The sequence below is a fragment of the Triturus cristatus genome, chromosome 5_2 (assembly GCF_964204655.1).
Source record: "Triturus cristatus chromosome 5_2, aTriCri1.1, whole genome shotgun sequence".
In the NCBI taxonomy this organism is placed as follows: domain Eukaryota; kingdom Metazoa; phylum Chordata; class Amphibia; order Caudata; family Salamandridae; genus Triturus; species Triturus cristatus.
Genome location: NC_140588.1, coordinates 789,576,532 through 789,597,406, shown reverse-complemented (window position 1 = coordinate 789,597,406; position 20,875 = coordinate 789,576,532).

Below are 20,875 nucleotides of genomic sequence, written 5' to 3'. Positions count from 1 at the left end.
GCCTCAGGGATGGTGCTGGTCAGTGGCAGGCAGCAAATTTACAAATATTACCAAGTTAACTGTACATGTTGCTTCTTGCCTTCTTAATTCCCAAAAATACAAACCCATCTACTAAAAAATCAAAGAACAATTCCAATACCAGTTCATCAATCAGAAGGCCGTGTAACAGGTAAGTCAGATCAAAAAAATATTATGGCAAAGAAAAAATAACTAAAAATATTTTTTAACAGAAACCAGAAATTCAAGTAAACATCAACCTTTAAAACATTCAGGAGAGACAAAACTAAATCAGCAAATACCACTAGAAGAGACACAAAAAGCAAAAGGAAGAATTAGGGAACAAAGAATCCTTAGAAAGATGAGGCATACAACCTCAAGCAAATCCCAAAACCGATTTATCTTTTTCCAGGAATCAACAGAAAAGGATAATTAAATTTTAACTCCTGGCAAAAGGAAAAGCACAAAACAACATATTCTATTCAAAAGTCACTCTCATCCAAAGTTCATATAACCATAATTCTTTTCTGGTTGCAAACATTCTCTTATTAACAGCATAACATTGTAAAACTGTTATTCATAAATAAACATTAACAACCTTACTAAACTAACCATATTTTCTTAACAGGATAAATGCTGCTATTCAATAATAAAACTCAAAGATACTTTTTTCTCCCCTCTATTTTACAATTTGAAAAATTTGCATCAAGAAGAGAAGCCATGTATGTGAAATCAGCAAGAGGGCATAGACTCCTTAAACACACTGGCTACCTTTATTGTAAGGAGAGACTAACTGAGCCCAGGAGTCATTGGAGGTGTGTGCAATATTACCCATCCCATTGCACAGGCAGAGCTGTTACACTGGGGGACACTGCTGAAAGAACCACAGAGCATAACCACTCTGCCTCTGCAATGGAGATTGAGGTAACAGAAAATATCAATCAAATGAAAGAGCTGGCACCCACCTCTAATGAACCCTGTGGCGCATTTTTGAGGGAGGTGTCACAACACATTCCTATGCATGTACGAAGTTCTATGCGTACAATCCCTAATTTAGGATGAATAATACAACGAAAAAAACAAGCAAGTAACCCACAACATGTAAAACCCTAAACATACTCAGATATTAACATTCTTCCAGAATCAACTGTCACTAATGAAAGCTTTTTATTGCATGATGACAAAAACCCTAAAAAAAATACTAATTTTTAGCACACCCCGTAACCTTTTAAAATTGGAGAGTAGTGATATTTGGATGATGAATGGGACGTTTAAATCCACACCCATCCATTCACTCAAATATACACTATACATGCCTACATTAACTATACTGTAGTTCCCTTAGTGTACAGTTTACTCCCTGATAAGCAATCCTCAACATACACTGAATTATTAACAGTTCTAAAATCTAAAACACAAAACAAAAGTCCTAGAAAAGTGATAATTGACTTAGAATTATCAATGATTAACACCATTACAAAAACCTATCTGGAAACCCAAATTCAAGGAAGGTTTTTTCACTTTTCACAGACATATTGGCTGAAAATTCAAAAAACATCCTTAGTTGAGGATTACATATCAGACAGTAAACTCTAATTTGAATTTAAAAAACTAACTGCTTTTTGCTTTGTCTCACCTGACTGTGTAGATGAATACTACACATGAATTACTGAATCTGATTATTATACTACAAATGAAGAAAAATTGGGCTCCCTACTAACTTACTTCGAAGACACTTGGATTGGCCATCTAAGCAGGGCGGGTTGCAGGAGGAACCTGTGGTTTCCTGTCAAATGATGGAACTCTTACACAACCTGCTTAGAGGGTGGAGCAAAGACCAATAATGCCATAGAGGGATGGCACAACTCCTTCAACAAATCAATCGGAAGGTCTCACCCAAACTTTAATAATTTCTTGGAAATTTAGAAGAAGGAGCAAAGTTTCTAAGAAATGAGAATTACAGAATCATTGACTGGTAGGCTGAACCCAAGAATTTTTAAAAGAACAAAAGAAATGTCTGAGAGACTATTGGGACAGATTCAACAGTTTTCATTGATTGTGGCTTCAGACTAAGTAGACAATTTTGCACACATACTACGTTTCTAAGCCGACTGATACCTACTCTATGTTACTTGCCATGTTTTGCGTTTTTTTAAAATTAATGACGATTTGAATTTTTTGGAAAACATTTTTATACAAACAATTGAAAAAAATGGTTTCTTCCTTCAGATGTCTTCCTTCTTCAACTCTTGTCCTTCTGTAAAAATCCAAAGTCCTGCAAGAGTCACCAGCTCTTCTCAAAAATCCAGACTGTAGCTCCATAATCCACATTCCAATTGAAAGCCTGTGCATAACTATCAAAAGAAATCACAGATTGGCATAGCCACTTTTATCTGCAATAAAAATAGTGTTAATACATCTGTAATCCCTAAAAAATAAACATCCCAAAAATAAAATCCCCAAAAAGTTTCAAAGTTTGTCAAAAAACACAACAACAAATCCAACGCATTCCTCTTTCCTTCAATTTCTTTTACATAGGGGCCGATTCAGAGTCCGTCCGCAAAACGTACCAACCGACACGGACCCGGACCGGAGACCGACCGACACGGACCGGCGCCGTACGACCCGTGCAGTACGATGCAACGCGTGTCAATTACAACCGACACATATACGGAATACAAGCCGTACGACCGAGCCACATTTGTTTGGTACATTGGTCCAAAGGGCGAGGATTGTGGACAAGCACCAGCAAGGCGCACAAAGGACGATATCCAGAACAGGTGGTATGATGTGCGCAGGAGGGTCAAGAAACTCATTGAAAAAGATCACACACTGAGTCAGTGCACCGGCGGTGGCCCTCCTGCCAAACCAGTCTACTTCAGGACCTGGGAGGAGAATGTGCGGGACATCCTACCACCAGAGAGCGTCCATGGGCTAACAGACATACCAGAGCCTGGTGAGTACACAAACTCTTACCCAATAATGTCTGGCAAGGGGACAGTGAAACCATTCACCGCAAGCAAAGCTACAGTAACAAATAGATAATCATCCCAAGATGTGTATGCCAGTCAGACAAACACAATACTTGCCGTCTCATAGTGACTTGGAATTGTGTCATGACATGCACCAAACTACAAGCAAATAGAGCAAGGCAGTGGCACAAAGCTAAATCGACACTGCCAGATAGTTTGCCACCACAAACATACTACCTCACTGTGCAGCTGACTGACAGGAAGGAATAGTGGGGATGCAGGTGAAGTGAGTGTATCCAAAAGCATGATGGGGTCTGTAGTCACAGATAATGCTCCCCCTCCTGATTGGCCCATCAAGACCTCTCTGAAACATGCCCACATCACAGGGAGTGGAAAATGACTGACAAGATGGCTGACACTGGGTCCTGCTGTGGGGAGCACAAGGCCGTGGTAGGGCATGTGCGCAAATCAGGAGCAGGACACCACTGACTGACATCATGAAAGACAACTTGCACGCCCTCCAATGGAAGCACGTTTCATGATGGGATGTCTGGCCGGGTGGGAAGGAGGACTGACAGCTCTGACCATACTTACCAGCATGTGGAGATGATCCAGCGCGGAGTGCAAAATCCCTCCCTACTGCCACGGACTAAATGATCTCACACACGTACACTATCCATACATTCACTGGTAGGGCCCATAACACCAACACACACTTACCATTAATCCGTGCAAGAGGCGATTATCCTCCTAAGCGCTGAATAATGAGGGAGGAAGATACCACTTTACCCTAATGAGCAACAAACCTACAAACCCTTCTTATACTCATTAGGCCCTAGATTCCACATTTGGTATTACCCTCATAACCGGGACAGATCTGTTAGTTGCAGTTTAAGTGAAATTCTAATTCCCTAATTAACCTTTTCATGAACACATTTCAATGAATAAACAACCCAACTCATTTCTGTAGATATTCAAATCCAATTTTATAATAATATTGCAAATTAAATCATTCATTTGATCAAGTTGCCATTCATATTTACCTATTCTGGCTAAAGTCGTCCTCTATGTCAAATCTGGCAGTCTCGCTAATCTATGCCCATCAATTTTAGCAGGTTAAGTTCATCAGGAATTTGGGCATTAATTCAGTCCGTCAAAGATTCAGGCTAACAGCTGTCCTGCAGTGTCACCGTCCTCTCCGTCAGCATATCATCAGGAAATCGAAAAGCGCGCTCCACACCTCTCTATTCTATTATAATTTATAGTAAAATCAATATCAGAATGTATCAAAGTTTGGGCATCCGAGTTCGCTGATTGGACAATCAGGGATCATCCTTTTGGTTTCTCACGAAAGTGTCTTTTGGGTTATGACCCTTGTCAGTTCCGGTTCACACAACAGTCTTTGTTTGGAATACTTGGACGGCGTCCCAGACTGTCCTTGAAAGGTACATGTTCATCTGGGGTCAGATCCAGGCCACTGTATATCTGTCATCAGCGCAGGCGCATTTCATCCAAGCCTTGTTCAGCGTTGGCAGTCGGGTTAGGCACCAAAGTCAGCCATCTTTCGATAGGCCAAAATGGACAACTTAAGCAAAGAAACACAAAAACGTAATTAATACATAGAAATGACTAATTAAGTGCTATTCCCTCGCTAATACCCATATGTGTGTGTATTTATCTAGCAAAAGCAACACTCAATGCGGTTTATACTTACTAAATAAAGCACGAATCACAATTACATCACAAAAGCGACATATATCATGCAATATTCTAATTGTCTGTGATAAGTATGCGTACGAAATTTAGTTCACGTAATTAATTAGGCCATGCAGATGCAAAAACCCACGTGTATTTCAATCATTAATAAGGTTGGTTAGTTATTTTCACATCACTCCAGACCATTAGTACGATTATAATTAATTAATTAATCTAATTAATAAAATGACATGCAAAATGGGGTAGGTATACAAAATTTTGCATAACCCGCTCCAGCAGAGACACACCCCCCCTCAACACAAACTCCCCACAACTCACCGGGTAGAATGCATTGACCCACACCTCAGTGAAATATCATCAAAAGATACTCAATACTGGGTGCTGCTGTGTGAAGCACAGGGGCTCTCTTTGGACTTGTAGCCAAACCAACACTAGTATTTCACAGTCAGCCATCTTGCCATTGCCGTCAAACCCCCTCACAGGGAAGCAGAGTCAAGAGGGAGGAAGTATGGGCATGCTCGGAAGGCGGGTGTAGCCAAGAGTATGATGGGAGTCACAGTCACAGACAATCTACACCCACCCACATGGCCCAGCAAGCATAGACTGAACCATGCCCGCCTCACAGGGAGTGGGAAGGGACTGACAAGTTGCCTGACACTGGGCTCTGTTGTGGGGAGCACAAGGCCATGCTGGGAAATGGGCAACAACAAACACCAGGACTTCACAGTCAGCCATCTTGCCATTGCTGTCACACCCCCTCACAGGAAAGCAGAGTCAAAAGGGAGGAAGTATGGGCATGCTGGGAAGGGGGTGTAGCCAAGACCATGATGGGAGTTGCAATCACAGACAATCCACACCCACCCACATGGCCCAGCAAGCATACACTGAACCATGCTCACCTCACAGGGAGTATGAAGGGACTGACAAGATGTCTGACACTGGACTCTGTTGTGGGGAGCACAAGGCCCTGCTGGGAAATGGGTAACAACAAACACCAGGACTTCACAGTCAGCCATCTTGCCATTGCTGTCACACCCCCTTACAAGAAAGCAGAGTCAAGAGGGAGGAAGTATGGGCATGCTGGAAAGGGGGGTGTAGCCAAGACCATGATGGGAGTTGCAGTCACAGTCAATCCACACCCACCCACATGGCCCAGTAAGCATACACTGAACCATGCTCGCCTCACAGGGAGTGGGAAGGGACTGACAAGATGTCTGACACTGGGCTCTGTTGTGGGGAGCACAAGGCCCTGCTGGGAAATGGGCAACAACAATATCAAACTCTGTCCATGACGAGCTGGAAAAAAGCAGTGTACAGGCAGGCATCTGTTCGTACATTAGAAAATGTCATGTTTGTGAACCATTGGTGCCTGTAGAAACATAACTCACATTGTGTGTCTCTTCCAAACACAGGTGGTGCTGGGGACCCAGCACCAAATGAAGAGGATTACCAGGCCCAGACTCTGGTGGACACTGAGCTCTCTGGTTTGACTCTGTCTCTGTCCTCTTCGGATGACGACGACCAACCTGGCCCCTCCGGTTTGAGTCATCATGCAGCACAGCAGCATCAACATCTGCACCCCCTGTACCCACGCCTCCAGCGTCTGGACACCGACAGGGCACCCCCTCCAACACGGACGAACCAAGCCAACTGAAAACCCACAGCACAGGGACACAGGACCCCCCGGAAGCTACAGCAAACACCACCAGCAACACCACACAAGGGGTCCCAGTGTCACCTGTGCGTCCCGCCGCTGGTCCTGCCCCTGTGGATAGGGGTGCTGGGAGGGGTGGGAGGCAGAGGGCGCGCCTTGCAGAGGGGTCTGGACTGCATGATGATCCCCAACTGGCATGCATCGGTGATGCGTACCAGGATAGCACTGGAGGATTTGGCCAGGTAGTGGGGAACCTCAAGGACATGCAACAGGAGCAGGCTGCCTACCATGCCCGCATGGAGGCCATGTGGGATGCCCTTACTGCGGTGCATCGGGACATACTCCAATGCCTCCGCCAGATCAACACAAACCTGTCCACACCTCCCTGTGTGGCCACAACATCTGTTGCAACACAATTTGCCAGCGCCACAGGGAGGGAGGAGGACTCTGGCGGAGAGTCCCCTGCACCGCAGAGGCCTGCACCTGAGGATCTCCCCCCCCCCAGGAAGAAGAGGGGTCGTCCGAAGAAGGACATGTGAGAGGCAGATGTCCCAGCACATCCCCCAGGGCCTCTAAACCTGTTCTGGACAATGTTCTTTGTGCGCAACCCGTTCACCTTGTCCAATCTCACACAACTCGCCCACATGACATGGAGGGTTCATGTTGGGTCAATGTAGCAGATGACTGTGGACTTCACTCTGGACATTTCATCTACCAGCACTTCCAACTCTAATGTGAACTTTGGATTCCCAAACCAATGTACAGCACCCACCATCCTGTGTACTGTCCTCACACATGTTCGAAAATAAACACCATACTTGCCTCTGTTGTGATTCCAAATTGTCATGTGTCATGGAGATGTCGATCTGCTACACAACACGGTGCATGCCAAATACTGCAACAATGTGACCAACGTCAGGTGAGTCATGGTGATGTGACACATGTGAGGGAGACACACCACTATGGCAACACAACACATACTCACCATGGTCATGTTACTCATCACACACAATGATGTCGACCTGAAACACATAGTTATGCACAACCACAACACCTATCCACAGTCAGTGGTAACAAGTCCACAAGTGAGGTAAGCAAATGTCACTCAGATGTGGGAAGACAGACAACGCACCTAACAAAGCATAGCACAGGTTCATTACACATCAGCAACATGTTTATTCAAAAATAGTTGCAAGGCAATTGTACATTAGTTCAGCTGGGCTAGGGAACTTGATGTACAGGCCAAGGAAATGCAACATTCCCTCCAAGACATTGCGTACCACACGACTAAACATAGTTTGTGACATCCCACCTGCTGTAGCCACAGTGTACTGGAAGGTACCAGTAGCAAAGAAGTGCAGGGCTGCCATCACCTTCACCTCTGGGGTCAGTGCTGTAGGGTATGTCCTGCCAGGTAGCAGATGTGGCGCCAACTTCTCTGCCAACTCCTCAATCAGTGGCCTGGTGAAGCGGTACCGTCGGATGCAGTCGCGTTCCTGCATGGTTGCAAGGTCTGGGAACGGTTGATGGACAGCTGGTGCCCTGCAGAACAGAGATGAACAAAGGAAGATTGTCGGTTCAGCCACCCATGTGGCCATGATCAGGCTCAATATCACATGATAGATCATGACATTACACAATGTACTGAGGTGTGTGCTGTTGGGCATGGACACATATGTCACCTACATGACCATCACCTCACATCTCAATTCCACATGTCCACATGAGTCCCATGTAGTGCAATGGCCAATCATCTGGCTGTGTCACCCGACCTATGTACTGCTGTGACGTTACAAACACACACCACAGTGACAAGAGAGGCCTGATGTCTCCCAGGCATCACAGATCTTTGCCATGCAGATACCATGGGTCCCTGCATTGACACATCGACAATGCCATGGACATGGCGTATCACACCACAAGGAAAGCGTGAGTCCCACAGGTGGTGGCCACTGTTGTCCCTGCAGGCCCTACATGTACGTCTCTTAGACACACACACACACCATCAAGGTAGATGCATATACCACATGGATGTGGAGACTGTCTCCCATTGGGCACATTTGATCAGCCACATCTGAGACACAACATGCACCCAGACTGTGGGTGCACATCAGAATTGTGGCTACAGGTCTCACTGTGACATACATGCCATCACCCCCAGGACTCAGGGTGTATGTGACATGTCCTAAACAGATCCAACATGAAACTGTGTCCGTGACTCATGCCCCCCAATACTGTACATTTGCACATCACAGTGGTAATGTGCACGACACACAAAGGATTCTGCCCCCATGTACACGTGCACAGCCTGGGAGTGGCTGAACAAAAGTGCCACCCAACAAACCAAATGTGCCCCCCCAACACACAGGGAATGCAGCCTTACATGCCATGGGACACTGTGTTGCCAATGCTGTAGCGTGGTAGGTGTGCACAGGTGTCCCTGGCAAGTAATTGTGTGTTGAATCCGTCGAATAGTCACACCAATGAGGTTCGACGTGGGTGACAATGCGTACGCATTGCACGGTTCATGACCGAGCCGTGCGTACGCTTTGCCATTGACTGCAATGAGGTCCGACGCGGGTGACTATCATGCATATGCATCGGGCAGGCATGGTTCGAGACAGGCGTACGCCTTGGCCATTGAATCGTATGGAGATGGGTGCATGTGTATTTTCAAAATACGCGTTGTACTGTCAGTTGACCAAGCCGGGTGCACCCATTGGCTCTGGACTGTCATGGAGACGGATGCGGATTCAAAACTTGTACGAGTTATGCGCTGGAAATTCAGTTGGATGCCTACAACAATGTTGCAATTACTAGTGTGTCATGAAGATTTAAACGATGGGGAAGGCGTGTACAAGTCGTACATTTCCATGGATTGGCCAGATTCATAGAATGCAACCGTGTTGGACCTATCACTTGGGACACATGGCACAGATTCTGCCTCTGCAGCACAAATATAAAGCTGGCTGGCCCCCAGGGAGCTCACTTGCCTGCACTACATGCTCCTGGACCACATCCCTGCTACCACTGCTGATGTCTCTGCATCCTCTGGCTCCTGCTATGGCACGTACTCTGGAGAGGGCCCCAGCCTTCACTGAGGAGGAGAACCAGGCCCTGCTGGATGGGCTCCTTCCACAGTAGAGCAAGCTGTATGGGAAACCAGGGGAGCAGGTGAGTGTGCAGTCCACTGCCTTCCTAATTGTGCATGTTGTCTGACTAGCAGTACTAGCAGTGTGTACACCAGTGGCAAGCATTCTCACTGACTACTTTCATCACCCAAAGTGTGTAGGGACATGTAATGAACAGGTGTTCTGCTGCTAAAGTGCATTAGTGTAAGCTTAAACTTCCCAGGCATTGTTAACATGTCAGACATGCAGGTGATTTGTCCTTCCCCATGGTTGCACTACCTGTGTAACTCATTTCCCTTTTGTGATGATGACATGTATATCCAAATGTGTGCAGCACAAATATGGGGCATGTGTGTTAATGTACTTTTAACTTTGTCATCCTCACAGGTTGATGCCCACCAGAAGCAGGAGATATGGCTGACCATCGCCCGGCAGTTAGTTCGGTGAGGGTCTACAAGCGCCGCATCCGCAACTGCCAGCAGAGGTGGCAGGACCTTCGGGGCTGGACCCGGAGGATAGCTAGAGTCCAGCTGAAGCTGTCACCTCCACGCAGGAGGGGCGGACATCGGACCCTGACCCCCCACATGCTCCGGATCCTGGCGGTGGTCTTCTCGGACCTGGATAGGCAGCTGAAGGCCAGACAGCAGCAAGGAGGAGGTAAGTCCATGCCTAATCTGTGTACTATGTCTGACATGAGATTTGCAGTCTTTTGGCCTGGTCACACTTCCACATTACGTAGGTCTTGTAGTCCAATACTCAGGTCCCTCAATTGTGTGATGTACCCTCCTCATCTGTTTCACAGTCTGTTGCTTGTGTCACTAGGGCACTGTGTCCCTGCAGTCAGCTATGCTTCAGCTACCGGACAGCATTTGTTCCCGTCACTCTGTTGTGTGTTTCATGGGTGGTTCAATTGTTTGCCCAATGCCTGTTATCTGACATGTGATCTGTGTGTGCCCTTGATATGTGTTACAATTGCTGGTCTGACTCGCCACATGTGGCTTGGGTATTTCAAACAAAAACATGCAGCAGGGGACTCCAATTTGTGGGCCTCAGGAGTATGTATATAAAGTATGTGACACTTGCATAGCCACCAGACTACTGTCCAGGGCCAAACACTGTTTCACGTAGACCTGGGCAGTCATGCCTCCTCAAGGGCATTTAGAAACACTTTGTAATCCCACTCCTGTGTATCAACTTACAGGTTGTGCTTCGTGACATGTGTCTTCAGGTGTCTGCCTCTGTGTCATTATGGTGTGGCTTCCTGTTACGTACAACTGGGGTGTCCATGATTTTGAGGGTCAGCAGGACATCTGAGATGTGACTGTGTGAGACAAGACCTGTGTGACATATAGGTGTGTGATCATCTGACAGCGCACAATGGTGTATGCAACTGTGTACTTCAGGCAGCTGGGTTATATGCACGGAAGTCTGTGATGTGCTAATGTACATGGAGTTGTGTTTGCAGAGACTCATATGTCTGATTTGCATGATGTGGGGTCTTCTGGGTCCTGGATATGTTGTTTGCAGGGGATGGGCAAGTGCACTTGTCAGCTGCAGAGTTTGCTATACCCCTATGATTGTGACACAGTGCATACTGTTGTTGTCTGGATGCCCTGCCGCCTTTGACAGGAGACAGTGTTGACTGACTTTCCAGGCATGCCAGTGCCATGGCATTTAATTTGCTATGAGTGATCCTGCATTGTGTTCAAGTGTGCACCGTGCACCCCATTGTGGCATTGAATATCAGGACATGAGAACATCATAGTGTGTGTTGCTGGCATGCATCACAAGCATGTGAAATGAGTCTCTGCCCATCACTTCATCCGGACACCTGGACTGAGTCAGTTGCAAGAGATGTGCAGTGTGTATAGTGACATACTCCTACATGTTCACTTGCATGTCCAACTGATGTGTGGGTGGTGCATGTCAGGACATTGGGGTATTAGCATCCAACATGCAACAGACATATGGGTGCAAATCAAGGAGGGATATGTGTGCCATGGTTGATGTTGAGAATGACAATTGGCTTATTCTAAACAGTGTTGGCACTTTGAGCAGTGTTCAGCTGATGATGCCAGGGCTTGCCCTGTGATGTACTCACTGTGGTGTGTGCAGTCAGTGCAAGTGACTGATGTTGTTCTCTTTCTTCCTATTCCTATCCAGATACATCCACGGCCACAGGAGGGGACAGCTCCACGGACCAGGAGGATCCACAGAGCCTGACAGGGACAGAAGGAGAGGAGTCGGGGGACCCAGTGGCACGGAGGGCGAGTGGAGCCACACAGAGGGGTCGTCAGCACCATCCCCCTCAGCTAAGGGCCACAGCAGCTCTGAGGATGACTCCCTTGTGGAGGTAGGTGTCAGCAGCAACCAAACCCCAGCTAGTGAGGCTGTCCCCGCCACCGCCCCCACCACCACTATCACCACCCTCCCATCGGCTCCCATCCCAGAGGTCCGTGGAGGCTCCCGTGTTCGGGAGCATGTCTCCTTTGTGCCAGGCACTGCACCCCCTGCCCCTGTGTCCCCTGCTGCCCTGAGTGAGGAGTCTGTGGACTTACTTTGACAGATCCATGTAGGGCAGACATCGATGCTGAGTGTCCTCCATGCACACACCACTCTGTTGACGCAACTGGTGTCATTCATGGAGGGCATTTCCTCAGGCATGTCTGCCCTACAGAGGACCAATCAGTCCGTGGCCTCCTCCCTGACGGCAGTAGTCTCCCTCCTCCAACAGTCCCGCACCCCTCCTACCCCTGCACCACCCACGATTCCTAGCAGCCTACCTATCCCAAGCACACACACACCTGCACATTCTCACAAAGCCACAGACACGGGCAGCACACAAACACCCAAACCAAGGGCTAGACGTACACACAAGCAAGCGCAGGGGACTGATACCACACTCACAGGGGATGGTTTGCAAACACACACACAGTCATCCACAACCACTCCGCAGTCCTCCGAAACCTCTCCCTCCCAGCCCCCTTCCCTTGCCTCACCTGCAACCCCATCTCCCCAGAAGCTCTTCCTCTGTGACCTTGGCCTCTTCCCCACCGACCCAGCAGATCCAGATTACAAGGGGAAGAGGAAGACCCCACACACAGAGGGGAGTGCCTCTCACACCCGGGAACCCTCCTCTATGCACAGCCAGACTGAGACCCCCACCCGCAAGTCCCCCCGGAGCCGGAAGAGCAAGACCCCACAGCCGCCACGCAGCTCCAAGGCAAAGTCTCCGTCCTCCATCCCCCAAGCCACCACTCCAGAGGTTCCCCCACCACACCCTGCCCCGGGTTCCCCCACCCACACATACACCATCCCCAAAATGCTGAGGCCCTCCCCCTCACCACTTGCTCCTCCACACCCGGTCAGACGGTTAGTGCCACTGATGTCCCCCCCCCCTCTGTCCTGCCGACTTCACCTGCACCCCATTCCGCTCACATGGATTTAGGCACTGCAGTGGAGTCCACGACCACCCCGTCTGACCCGCCCACTGAAGTTGTGCTGGCACCCACCCCATCTGACTTGTGCCCCACAGTTGTGACTGCACCCACCAGTTCAGTCAGCTCCACTGCAGTTGCAAGTGACTCTCCTGCATCCACCACCCCTTCACTGCCTCCTTCTGCTGCGCCCTGATCCTGTCCCTGCGGTGCCTGGCCTGCCCCCATGTATGCCCCTCCGATGTGATGTCCCCTGTCCTTCCAGTGTAGGCAAGCAACGTGTGACAGTTGTCACTCAAGTTTACTCCTTGTAATTTGATGATGGACTGGCCATTGGCCTTTTGTTTGAACGGACGTTTCAATTTTCATATGCTGAATAAAGCTTTTTTCTTTATCCTTGTGAACTTGATTTAGCTGTACATTAGGTTGATGATGTTTAGCATGCCCTTGCACCTGTAATGCTTGGTTTCCAATGTTGAATACTGAGGTGTTGATGTGAGGTGCTCCATGTGGTCCATGAGATATGTATCCTATTCTGGTCGGTATCCATGTCATCCTTTGCAGCTAACTGGGTGTGTCATGATTAACAATTTGAGAACATCTCTGTGAACATTTCATTTGCATGGTCACATCTGTGGCTTGCACCCATGCACATATGATGTGCTTTCCATTGTCTAATTTGTCTATTTCCCTGACTTTGGGCACATCTCCACTGGACCTACAGGTGTGGGCATCATTGGTATAGGGGCAACTGGGTCCTCTGTGCAACTTACTGTACATATGTGTTGAGCATGTGCAGATGACTTAGGGGGGACTCACATACCTAGGCTGTTGTGATCAGAGCCTTCATTGTGTGGTAACTGATGGCTGAGTGACCAAGTGTTCTGCTGACATGAGTGGGGCGTGCTGTGACTATGTTTGGCACAGCTGGACTTACACAGGAGTTGGGTCCCCTCAGGCTATGCCACGCATGTGTTTTCCCATGACATAGCCTGGGCCCATGGTGTGTGTTGTATGAGCATGTGTGTGTGTGTCCACATCCCCTTTCATACACAGGCAGTTTTCCCTTGATATGTTCCTGTTGTTGATGCTTGCTGAGTGGTACTGTGTTCATCCCACAACTTTGCCATGGGCTACCAGATGTGTGGGTGCATGACACACTACTGTTAATTGGTGGTTCATCATTGGGATTTGTCAGTTCTGAGTGGTGATGATGTTGTCAGACGCAGATGGGACACAGTCAGGGGTCCCCAAGGCACTTGTTTGTTCGCAATATCATGTGGTTTGTCCCTAGGTGGTACCTTTCAGTGATTGAGACATGTGTATGTGTGTGTGAGACTGCTCCCACTTGTCGGGTTCAGGGCTGTAATGTTTGCAGGTGTCAGCATGTGTGCCTTGTGGTTCTCCTTGGGTTCTGCATTGCCCTGGGACTGTGGCAAGTATTCGGAAGGTTACGTGAGCTTTGACGTCATGGCCATGTACCGCATACTGTGCAGTATGTCTGTCATTCACCAGGGTTGTAAACTGTCCTTGTGTGATGAGTCTGAGCGCACCTTAGTTCCTCCCAACATTCCTGTGTTTGCCATGGGTGCATGTGCAATATCACCTGTCCATGTGGGCTTCACAGATGCACATTGTTGTAATTCAGGGTGTCTGGTATTGAGGGTGGACTGATGTAAATGTGTGCATGGATGGCCCCCTAGCTCCCGTTTGTCCATGGATGACGGGCCATGCTGAGTGATTTGTGTTTGTGTAGGTGTGATGTACATTTGTGGTCAGGACACATGCCTGGGTTTCCCAGTTTGTACGACATCTACCTTTGTCATCACAGTGGAGGTGTCATGCATGCTTGTGTCACCCCAATGTCTGGTCCCTGGGGGCAGTGCTGTTGTGTGTCAGTCTCTTGCTGTGTTTGTTGCTGTTCATTCCAGCTTGTGTCACATGTGTCTGTTGTGCTCCCTCTCATCTAACAATGCCTGATTGCCCACTAAGGGTGTCCCAATGATGGTTTACTTTTGTATGGCACTGTGTCCACATCTGTGTCACTGTGGTTCAGCCCCCCTCATGTGTTGTGTATTTGCCTGGGGGTACTGAGACATACACACACACACATGTTGTGTCAGATGTGCAGTGTGAGGTTGCCTGTTTGTGTCTGTGCATCTACATCAGTGCATTGCTATTGCTGTTGTGGGCCATTGTCTGGATGCTGTTTCTGTGATTTTCCCTGCAGTCCCTGTGAGTCATATCACATCATTGTGCACATTCATCCTGGTAGTTAGGTGCCATTGCTGGCATGGAATGGGAGTTTGTGAGCTGACACCTACAGTCTACACAGGTTGGTTTGATTGGTGTGTCTATTTTCGAGGTGTGTGTATGCTTTGTGATGGTCACTTCTGCTGACTTCTCCCAGCGAGATCGGAATCGGCTCCTAAATATTTAAAAACACTTTAAATTCTCCTATTTTTTTCTTTACTGTTAAAACATGAATAAATTGTCAATAAAATTGTTTGTCTTCTTTTATTTAACAAAATTGATATGTACTTACAAACGATATTATTTGTTTTTTTAATTATTTTACGAATTAGAGACCATTTACTTTTCATTTTAAAATTACAACTATGCCTCACCCTTAATTTTTTGTTATTTATTTAAAAAAAAAAAAAATCTAGAGTAAATGTAAACAAACCTATTTCCTAAATTACATATTTTAAATATATTTGATTATCATTTTGAAAATAGTAATAAATAAAAAATCCTTTACATTTAATACAAGGGTATTTACAATAAATACCCAGGTATTACTATACTTCCTCAGCTAAAAACTTTTTTTGACTACAATCCGATGGCACATAAAATGTGTCTTAGCCTTTACATTTTTTAAATATACTAAAAAACAAAAATTTCTAACTTTACGTTAATTGTTTAGTAAATTAATACACTACCCAACCTAAAACTCATATTTCCCTCACATCCAGTGCCAGAAAAGTAGTGTAAAAAAATCTATATATTTGACTCTAATAATGTAATAAATACCCAAATATTATTACTCTACCAGACTCTTATCCTCTTTTACCGTGGCATCAAGTGCCACTGGAAAAATATAAGTATAAGAATAAAATACTTTATTTACTTTTTTTAATCATAAAATTTAAATAAAATTGATTTTAAATACATTAACTGTTTTTTGAAATATAACTTAAAAAAATTACTAATTGATAACATGTTATAAAAAGTACCCAAGTATTAATACACCCCTATTTCCCTAACATCCCGTGCCAGAAAAACTCGTAAAATACTCTATATATTTTCCTAATAATGTAATGAATACCCAAGTATTAATACTCTACCACACTCTTAACAATCTTAACCCATTTTGCCCCTTTAAAAAAAAATAAAACCCTTTATTTAAATGTATTTTAAATCATAAAATTAACATAAAATAGATTTTTTATACATCAACAGTTAAAAAAACTCAAACTAAAGTGTTACAAAAATTAATACTTTGCCATTATAAAAAATACCCCAGTATTAATACACTAACCCACCTGAAACCCCTATTTCCCTAATATCCTGTGCCAGAAAAAATGTGCAAAATACTTTATATCTTTATTTATATTAATGTACTAATAAAAAAATGAATACTACCATCCTACAAGGTTAAAAAGTACAAAATAAACATTTATAAACAAATAAAAACATAATACTTGCCCAAACCCTTACCATGTACTTAGTAAAAGCATGCGTTGTAAAGCTCATTGCGTTGGAATGGCATGCGTTGTAAAAGCATACGTTGTAATGGTTATTTCGATGTAATTGCGTGCGTTGTAAAAGCATGCGTTGTAATGCATGCTTTGTAATGGATGTTCTTCCTATTTGACCAATCCCTTTAGCACCAGCAAACAGTATTATTTTACATCGAATCTTGATGTGCTTGACAAACATTCATTTTTATACTTCTGGCTACTGTAAATTCCGATCCTCAAATCTTAAGATGCTCGGTATACAATTACAAAAAAAAACATTATTTGATTGTTACATGGCCAATTTCCACAAACTGTTGCCCCCATTACTTGCATTTGTCAATAGCTACCTTCCCTCAAATGCTTGAAAAAATACCTGCACTTACTACTTAAGGAAGCAGGGTGCAGAATGTTAAAACGCCTATTGAGCGCTACTTTTAGGGCTCTATTTGCAGAACAAGTAGATTATTATGTAAGTATATATGTGTATTTGTATAGCGTCAATGTAGCTAAAAGGATGTGAAGTGCTGTAATGGTTAGAGAGCTAAAATTCTGTGCACTTACAATGAAATAACTTGAAAAACACTGTAATTAATGTAAATATATTAGTATTTCTAATTAGTAATTACTTTGTATGCTTGTATCTTTTACTTTTGGGGCTTATTAAATAGTTTTTATGTGGCTTTCACATATTACGTTAGTCTGGGACTGTACTTTTTGATAATTGAATAGGGTGGTTTCATGGAGCTGTGGCTATCATGGTTTTACATTTTTTATTTGATTGAGGCCGACCTCAGGTGACGCTTTATGAGTTGTTGTAGTTTTATATTGAGTTAGTATAATTTACAATAAACTATTTTTTTTAATTCTTTTTTTTTATTAACAATCATCGACGACAGCGTAACGTACATTGATACAATAAATCCCATCAATAGTTTTCATATAAAGACCATTTTGCACATTTTACACATTGAGGACATTTCAAGGGGAAGGCAAGTCGTCAGCAGCTAGTGAATGCGGTGGGGCACAAATGTTCCCTCTATATGAATTCCATGGCCCCCATATGTGGGACCATTTCTTAGGACAGCCCCGAGCCAGGTAGACTGATTTCTCACGGAACATGCACCAGTCCATGCTCATTTTCCAATCTTTCAGAGTGGGAGGGGCAACGGCTCCCCAGGCCTGGGTGATGTTTATTTTGGCCACCATGAATCCAAGTGTAGTCCACTGTGTTTGGTGCGTATTTAGATCAGTGGGCTCCCATATGTTGAGCAGACACCTACGTGCCTCCGGGGAAATATGGATCCCTAGGACCTCCCCCACCACCCGGTGAATTTCCCTACAGTAAGACTGCACTAGACAGCACTCCCAAATTATGTGTAAGAACGTACCCAGCTGGCCACACCGTCTACGACAGTCCCCAGTGGACGCCCTCCCCATCAACACCAACCTGGGTCATGTATATTCTATGCAGGATTTTAAGTTGGACCAGTCGCAGTCTTGCCGGGATGGCCACCACTCTAGGGGAAGACACGACCTCCTGCCAGTCTTCGTCATCCAGTTCGATGAGGGGGTCGTCCACATTGTAAATTAGCTTATTGTAGATCAGCGAGATAGTCTTCTCTGGGAGGTGGCCATCCAGAATTCTATTTTCCAGTGGAGAGGACTCAGGGGGAGAGGAGCCCGTGGCAATGGCGGAGCGCAAGGCATGTCTTACCTGCCTGTAGCAGAAATGTTCTGAATCGGCCAGTTCATGTTGTGCCTGAAGGGAGGCAAATGATTTGATGTCCCCCTTTTCCCGCATGTCCTGGACGCGGGAGATCCTAATTATGTCCCACTTATCAAACCCCTTTGTTCGCCACAGGTTTCCCAATTTCTCGGAGTCCCACAAAGGGGTAGCCAGTGTCAATTTTCCCTCCCATTCCAAAGACCTGTGAGCAGCATGCCATACGGCCACCGAGTGCCCGGTTGGCCCGTCAGTGGAGATCTCGCTCTATTGTAATTCCCACCAGGGAGGAGCCACCTGGCAATCCGGTAGCCCGGGTCATCAGGAGCCCCATAAGTGCCGTGATTAATGGCAGCCAGGTGTGCGGCCCAATAATATTTCTTAATATCGGGAAGGGCAATACCTCCATTGTACCACTTCAAGGTTAATTTATTGAGGGCTATACGCGGTGGCCCACTCCATTGCAGTTCCCTCTGGAGTTGCGCAATTTCTTTAAAGTAAGAGGTGGGGACGACATCAAGCGAATTTTGCAAGGCATAGAGGAAACGAGGGAGGGACATCATTTTAAAAAGTGCGGCCCTCCCTAGGAGTGAGAGCGGAAAGGTTTTCCAGCCGGAGATATCACGCCGCAGGCGTTCGAGAGGAGGGAGGAGATTTCTGTCGTAACGGATCGAAGGAACTAGGGAGATGAATATACCTAAATACTTAAACCCTGATGGGCTGAGTTGAATCGGGCAATCAGAAGGCAAGATAGGCATGTCCCCATGGAGGGGATATAGATGTGATTTAGCCCAGTTTATTTTGAATCCGGAATATCGCTGAAACACTGCCAAAATGTCTAGTAAGGCTATGAGGGACTTTCGGGGATCGGTAAGATAAAGTAGTATGTCATCTGCGTAAAGTGATATCCGGTCTTCCCAGTCCGCAGACCAGTGGAATCCACAGATCATGAGGTCCTGCCGAATCCGGGCTGCTAACAGCTCTAGTGCCAAGGCGAAGAGGAGGGGGGAGAGTAGGCAGCCCTGGCGGGTGCCTCTGCTCAAAGTAAAGCTGTCAGATTGTTTGTTATTGACTACCACTTTCGCCAGCGGTGTTGCATAAAGGAGACGGACCCAGCTGATAAAATCCGAGCCAAATCCCAGCTTCTGGAGTACTGCGAAGAGATAAGGCCATTCGACCATGTCGAACGGCATAGTGGCGTCTAGGGAGACCAGGACAGCCGGCTCGCGTATGGTGTCTGCCCCGCCGAGCACTCCGTGGACGCGATGCAGGTTTAGCGCCGTATTTCGATGCGGGATGAAGCCGTGACTGGTCGGGGTGAACAAGTGTTGATATAATTTTGACCAAGCGGTTGGCCAGGACCTTGGCGAGAATATTAGGCTCGGCATTGAGAAGGGAAATAGGTCGATAAGATGCGCAGTCTGATTTGGGTTTGCCATGTTAGCGATTCGTTGATCTGGTGGAAGTTCACCCAATTCCCTACTCTCCTCGAACATGATTTTAAGCTGGGTTGCCATACCATCCAGATGGAGTTTATACAATTCTATAGGGATTCCGTTCGGGCCAAACGCCTTGCCCGATTGGAGCGATCTGATGGCCTAGGCGATTTCGTCTATTGTCAGCGGACTGTCCATTAGCTGCTTATCTGCCATAGTGAGGGTGGGGATGGCAACGTCCGTGAGGAACTCAATGGAGTCTTCTTCAGCGTAAGACGTCTCTGTCCTATACACTGCGCCGAAATCTGCGGTGAAGTGATTAGCTATCACCTAAGGGTCTACGATTTTGGCATTTGAGGCATCATGGAGGACCGGAACCAGCCTACTTGCCCATTCCTGTCTATCTAACCAGGCAAACAATTTCCCGGCCTTATTGCCTACATCATAAATTCTCCCATGTTTTTAAGGCTCAAGAGATCGAGCTGCATCCGAGACCATAGCCTTATATTCATCCCGTTTAAGTTTAGCAAGTGGAGGGTAGCAGGAGAGTCTTGTCCCTCCAGTTCCTCCTCAAGCTTTTGAATGTCAACTTCTATGTCTGATATTAACCTCTGCCGCACCCGATTGTGACCTGCTATTAAAGACAGGGCTTCTCCCCTGATTACGGTTTTAAAGGCCTTCCAGAGCGTTTGGGTAGAGGTCACAGTACCAGAATTCTCCGTGAAATAGTTGTTCGTAGCAGTTAAAAGGCCCTTGCGAATTTTGGGGTTACGTAGGTGCCACGGGTTAATAGGCGTGATCCGACCCACCCAGATATGATCCAGAAGTATATGTACCCAGAGCAGGGAGTGATCGGATATGCCCCTCGCTAAATGGCGGGCCTCGTGAATGTGTGAGGTTTGAGAGCTAGGGACCAAAATATAGTCCAGGCGGGAGAAGCTGTGGTGGGCACCAGAATGGAATGTGTATTGCTTTGTCTCGGGGTTAAGTGTATGCCACATATCTACAAGTCCCATGGCCTCTAGGAAACCAGGTAACCAGCTGAGAGCGGGTCCCAATGCACGAG